The sequence below is a fragment of the Pistacia vera genome, unplaced genomic scaffold, assembly GCF_008641045.1.
Source record: "Pistacia vera cultivar Batoury unplaced genomic scaffold, PisVer_v2 Contig7, whole genome shotgun sequence".
Classification (NCBI taxonomy): Eukaryota; Viridiplantae; Streptophyta; class Magnoliopsida; order Sapindales; family Anacardiaceae; genus Pistacia; species Pistacia vera.
Genome location: NW_022196556.1, coordinates 184,483 through 191,459, shown reverse-complemented (window position 1 = coordinate 191,459; position 6,977 = coordinate 184,483). Strand labels below are relative to the sequence as shown.

The following is a 6,977-nucleotide window of genomic DNA, read 5'->3' as shown; positions in this document are numbered from 1 at the left end:
TTACATAATAATTTAACCCTTAAATTGTTTATTTGTTTACAATTACAACCCTTTGTTAAATTCAATTTAATATAAAGAAAATGATTAATATAAATAACTTTATTATCCTTTGTAGGTGTTAGCCAACCTTGGATAATCAACTCTCTTTTATTATTTCTCTATTCTCCTTAGTTTTTATGTGTGACCTCTTAGGTTCACTGTGGCCTAGCCATGTGCCCAATATCATAGTCTATTCTGATATGTTTTGTCATAATTCTCTATGACCAAAACTCCCACGGATTATGGTAGGCATCTAGCAATGCTCTATAACCCCTAAGTCACAATGAAGATATACTCCAACGAACCATTTCATAATCATATGCGCGGTGTAATCAAATCCTTTCGTTGTTTAATCCCAATTAAGAATGGATTCATGTTATGTCAAAATCATTATCTTAATTTTATTTCAAATTGACAATCAATACATATGAAATGTGTCACCATGAAACAACATTTCAGGTAACATTTTATATACCTCGGCCGAAGATTTCCCTTTTCCAATGTATCTTGACATTTGTCTAGGAACTTGATATGAATATACACCAAGTCAATGGATCCCACCTTGACTATCACTTGTTTTCACACATAAACAACAAATGGCCAAATCGACTTATTAACACATGACATGATTAGCCTCGTGTTTATACACCATATGAACCATATGTGTCTATATAGAATCCAACTGTGATATCTCAGGTCTAAGGATTAATAATACACTAGTACGATTTTATGATGCATCATTGACTACATTTTAAATGTCTATGTGATTTATCATAAATGACCATATTTGATAAACAGTTCACTAACCGCTTATCCATGCTAATGCCCTAGTGATATAACTTTTATAATCACTCATACTAATACCATCACATGATATTTAGTAGAGGCATTCAGCATGCTTACTATGTAATATTATTGCCTAATTAACATTACCTATGTAGGGAATATTTTGATGATTTTGATCTTCTAAAGATTTGTATAATCTAGACATTTCACATGTAATACATATATATGAACGAAGCAATAAACCGCATGTAAAATAAGAACACTTTCTTTTATTAATAAGATAAAAATGTATATACAAAATATATACATTAATATATATATACAAAACATAATACATTGGAACCGACGACATGATTGGTTCCTAGGACATATACTAACAAAACTCCTACTTGCACTAGAGTCAATCGGTGTGGTATATAATACCCATTTTCTCAAGAAGATGATCTGATTGCTTCTGTGTTATTGATTTAGTAAGTGGGTCAGCTATATTATCCGCTGAAGGTGTTTTCTGCACCAAAATTTCTCCAGCTTCAACAAGCTCTATCAAAATATGATACTTACACTGAATATGTTTTGATTTCTGGTGTGCTCTTGGTTCCTTTGCTTGTGCAATAGCACTATTATTGTCGCAAAACAAGGTTATCGGATAACTCATGTTCGAAACTATATCAAGTTCAGCTACAAATTTGCGTATCCACACACCTTCTTTTACTGCTTCTGAAGCGACAATATATTCAGCTTCTGTAGTGGAGTCAGCAGTGGTCAATTTGCTTGGAAATTTTCCAACTAATTGCTCCTCCACATCTGAATGAAAATCAGAGTCTAAGTATCCCTGGATTTTCAATTTTGAACCTCCATAATTCAGTATTAAATCTTTTGTCCTTCTCAAGTACTTAAAAATTGTTTTAACTGCTAACCAATGTTTCTCTCATAGATTTCATTGATATCTGCTCGCAACACTTACAACATAGGCTATATGAGACCTTGTACATAGCATTGCATACATAAGACTACCTACGGCTGAAGCGTAGGGTATATTATGCAGCGACCGTTTTTGTCGCTACAGTGATGGAGTGCGGCTTGGATGGATTGTTTTAAAGCCTAGTCTGAATTTGACTTATTCGAGGCATTTAATTATTTACTGATTAACCTCCAAACCCTAGCACTATAATTAAGGGTCTTTAATTACTTTTTAGAGATTAAGAATAAGAGAGAGCGACTACTATTTTGGATTTCAGAATTCTTCAGTTTTTGTTCACCAATTAGAGAAGTTTTTTTATTTTCTTTCTTGAACTCATGTTATTGAATACAATGTTTGTTTTTAGTATGGAAAGTATGAACTAAATTTATTGTCTAGGGCTAAGATGTAGCCCAATTTTATGAATATGCATTGAATTAGTTGTTGTTAATTTTTATTAAGTTTTGTTCTAAGTTTTATTATTGCACTCAATACTTTCAATTTTTAAGGGCCTGAGAGTTGAATGATTTTATGAGTTAGGTTGAGATTGAGAGATGAAACCTAATTAGTCCATGGTAATAAAACCATAGATTGAGTGAACGCTAGAGATAGGTTACCATGATTGGTGAGGCTCTGGTAAATTCCATAGAACTTAATGATCTTTTAACTTCTAAATCCAACTTAGAGATATTTTGGATTGTTGCTTAAGGGTTAATTCACTAATTGTTCGAGAGAAAGTTAGTGAAATATTAGGGAATTTGACCTTTAGAATAAGCTTAATTAGGTTAACGATAATTATCAATGCATATGATTAAATTGGTGTGAAATTTGTACCCTAAGTTTAGTCATATTGATTTTTTTTACCAAAGTATTAACAAAATTCTGCTTTTGTTTAGTTTTTAGTTAGTTTTATTTTCCATTAAACCATTCTTAAAATCTGATTAATCAAATAGTAATAAGATAGGTTAGTTTGATACTTGGTAGTAGTAGTTCTCTTGGGATTCGACACTCGTTATTCCAACTTTATTAGCTATGCAATTTTATACACTTGCAAATAGCTTGTAAAAAAGACTTAGTTGTGAGTGAGGTGGTGGCTGGTGAAGAAACATACAATTTATATATAATTGTTTCATGTTTGTTTAAAGAAGTGCGAATGTTATGTTTGGTGAGAAAATGTGGTTAATTCTTTTTAGACAGAGATTAAAAAATTGGATTAGTAGAATCTTAGTTTCTTTTCATAAATTGAATATTCCTTAATAGCATGTGCTTAAAATTTTGCTTAATAATATCATCAATTCTTAGTTAAATGCATGTTAGGGTTCATAGTGCTTTCTTTTTCTCATTCTTAATATTATTAATTTGTTCTTGCATTTTATATAAAGTTTTAGTGGTAATTCTCTTGGCGTTATTTTGTCTTTCCTGATACTGTTCCTAATTTATACATACTATGGCTTTGGGCATGCAGCTATTGAATCGAACTCAGAGGGGCATGGTGACCTTAGGTATGATAAGCTGCATGATGATGCAGGTATGAAGAAAAGAAGGGAGAGCCGACAACTACATGACAACAAACGCTGACTAATAGACCCATTTTGGGATATTGCACATGATGAAAATGAAGTGGTGGCTAGGGCGGTGGCGACGACAGTGGTGATGGTGGCGGTGGTGTTGATAGTGACGATTATGATTACTTAATCAGATTAGGTGTTCCAAGTGACGTAAATAAATGATAAGAGTGAATATAAAAAAATTATCCAATAAAGGTCTAAGGATGTGTATTGTACATTATATGCAAATTTGAATCAAAATTTAATATATGATGAATAATCTTCGGTGGAATGATGCATGATCGGTCGAATCTGACCAGTCGTGCATCGATCTTGCCATTTTCAACTAGATCCACCATGATCTGGCCTGAAACGGCCAGATTTTAGCCGTCGTCGACGACTTCATTTTTGGAGGGTATTTTTGTTAATTTTTAAAGTTTCATTGTGAGGGTGTTTTTGTTGATTTTTAAACTTTTTTTTTGGGGGGGGGGGGGGGGTGTTAGCTAAATTAATAAATATAAGGGGTTACACAATAATCTAAATATTTTCAAAAAATGTACCAAACAACTATTGAGCAGTTTATCTAATATAATTTTTAAATATTATACCAAACACGTTCTTATAATCTCGTCATTTTATATTTAATCAAACTCAACTCAACTTAAAATAGTTTTTCTAAAATATCATATTTCAAATAATCTACCAAATAAGCTCATCATATTACTCTTACATTCATTTTCTATCATATCACTTTGTATAGAAATCTTTGTAAGATTTATTTGTACGTGTAGTATTACTATTATTTTAAATCATGATAATAGACGATACCATACTTAGAGTATCTTCAAAGGACTCTTTATATAACCTAAACTCTTTATTATAAAGAGTCTATCCATAAAAACAAAAGTCCAACATACTCTTTATCTTTAAAATATAAATTAGAGAGTGAGTTTGACTCTCCATATTTAGATAGTCAAATTTCACTCTCTATCCTAATTTTAATTAATAAACTACAAGTTTCTATGCATTTTATTTATTAATTCTCTCTCCCATTAAGTCTCTTTCTTAAAAATAAAGAGTATCTTCATTAAATTTAAAGAGTCTATTGGATTTGAATAAAAATTGTGTTATTTATATTTAAAAATTAATGAAGATACTCTTTATTTATATGAAAGATGTTCTTCAAAATAAAGAATACCATTAGAGATGCTCTTACAAGTTACAACCCAATCTCACAAACTTTCTCTCATTTCGTAATTGGTCAGCTCGTAAATGGGTCTCGCTTGTTTGATATAAGTTTTATTTGCTTATTTACGAATTAACCAATTACAATCTACTAAGTTAAGGTTACTATAGAAAGTTTGTAAAATTAAATTGCCCATAAATTTTGATTGTATGATAATTGGTGTTAAACCGGATCAGACATTCATATTTCATACTCGGGTCATCACCAATCTGGTCAGCCCGCAGATAATACTTGGACTTTAAAATTAAAAAATTAAAAAATAGTATAAAAATCTAAAAACCCCACCATTTGTTCGATCGTTCGCCCGGAATATATTGAAAACAACGAATCAGTGGCACGGTGGGACATCAGAAATGCCACCAGAGCCCCCTCCTTTCCAGGAAGCAGCACGCTGCGACGTTTGCAAATGCAGCTTCAACACTTTCCGGCGTCGGGTACTTTTTTTCTTTTTTCTTTTTTATCATTCCTTCAATTTAACCAGCTTTATAAATGCTTATTAAGTATTAGCCAATTTATGTTGATGGATCCGATAGATTTATTACGTTTGTACACAATCCAAATTTTAACATCCAAATAAAATTAGAACGTCTGGATTTATTAACAGATTGCTGTGAACTGTTGTGATCCCATAAATCTAAAGTAAACGTTGAATGGCTTTTGGATGCAATTCTATTGTACAATTGGGACTGAACTCTTACTCTTTTTTGTGTGGCAGCATCATTGTCGATGTTGTGGCAGGACATTGTGCCATGAACATTCTGCGAATCAAATGGTTTGAGTTTGGGAATTTAAGTGTATTTTTTGTTTCTGAAATTGAGCATATGTTTATTCTGCTTTCTGTGATTGAATTCAGGCTTTACCGCAATTTGGCATTCACACCGATGTGAGAGTTTGCGCTGATTGTTTTAATAATTCTTCTCGGTAAACCAATCCTGACAGACCTTGATAGTATTTCTATTAGTTGTTTTGTTGATTTTTTACATTGTGGTATATTTTCGGAAAACTTTCATGTCTTTAAAATAGGATAAGATACTTGATATAGAGCATGCCCGCATTTTCTTAGGCTCTTTTTGCCGATAAAGGGGAGAAGGAAATGATTAGTTACAGCTTTGAATTTGTTTTCCCTTTTGTATGTTCTCAATCCTAGTTAGTTTGACTGGAAAATGGCTTCTTATGGCTAGCAAAACTGGATCCCCTCCTAGTTGCAGGGAAGGAACTAGACAGCTTTTTACTAGGAAAGAATTTATACAATTAGTAGATACGAATAATATTATACAGTAAATTAATGCTTAAGTTTTATAAGCCTTCAATTACCATAATCACTCATGTATCATCATTATCTACTCAAAACAGCTTCAATTGTGTAAGTGTACAATGCATTTTAAGTTAATGCTTAATAAATTGAAATAGAGCAATGCAAACACGTGTGTGATCCAGAATTTATATAGGGCTTGGCTTTTTTTTCCCTTCTTTTGATAATGTTTGCTAGAAATTTCTTTCATCAAACTTCAACTATACTTGAAATTTTTTTAAAACTTATGAATCTAGGTTTGGAGAAAGAGGGAGAGAAACTTTTAGAAATTAAAGAATATACATGAAGGATATATAGATTGATGTATAATGAATTTAAAAAAAGGTATACTAAAGTAAAAGCCCAAAATCTCATGTGCAAACGCAACTTAACCATTCGAGAAAGACATGCAAATGAAGAAACGTACAATACACATATACTATTTAGATGATATGAAATTAAGTATCTATGTTCATCTAAATAATTACAAATTTCTTGGGCATATCTTATTTTAGTGTTGTAGAAATTGAGAACTGTTTTCCTCTCTTACTCATTTGAGGATTTTTTTTTTTTTTTTTTTTTTCTCTTTTTGCTTTATTTTATGCACCCTCTGTCTCTAATATCCTGTTTCCTTAAACCCTTAGGAATCTGGTAAAATTTTGCTTCTGCAGATTATTAATAACTAGGATTGAGTGTTTGGTTTACTTTGTTATGGTGTTTTAAGAAATATAAGATATCTGGAAGTAAGTTTTTCATTTTCACTAGATCACAGATGACCTCATCCTAAGGTTCGGAAGTTATTCATGAGTCAGCTCTTTCTTCTTCTTTGTTCTTTGAGATATGATGTTTGTAGCATTATTCTTCTGCTTTTTGACTCAAAATAAGTTTAGTGGCAGCATTAAAAACATGTAAGAAAAAGCAAAACTTAGTTGGAGTGTTTAGTCTTTGCTGGCAATCAATGATTTTGAAGCAAACTCTAAAGATTTAGGGGATGTGTTTGTTTGTTATGAAGGGATTTGCATCTCTGTGCTTCTGACTCCATTAATATACTTAGCTGATTTTTTGCAGCAAAGATAAGTCTGTTAAAATAAAAGCTACAACAATGACAGT

The 6,977-nt window shown here is 31.7% G+C and overlaps 1 long non-coding RNA gene across 1 annotated transcript; it reads left to right on the top strand.

The window, feature by feature from the left end:
* The first annotated feature begins 4,891 nt into the window (after nt 1-4,891).
* On the top strand, nt 4,892-5,498 carry LOC116114022. Its single transcript, XR_004125499.1, has 3 exons — nt 4,892-5,010; nt 5,292-5,348; nt 5,430-5,498. It is a non-coding gene; the product is annotated as an uncharacterized LOC116114022 (long non-coding RNA).
* Nucleotides 5,499-6,977: the final 1,479 nt, after the last annotated feature.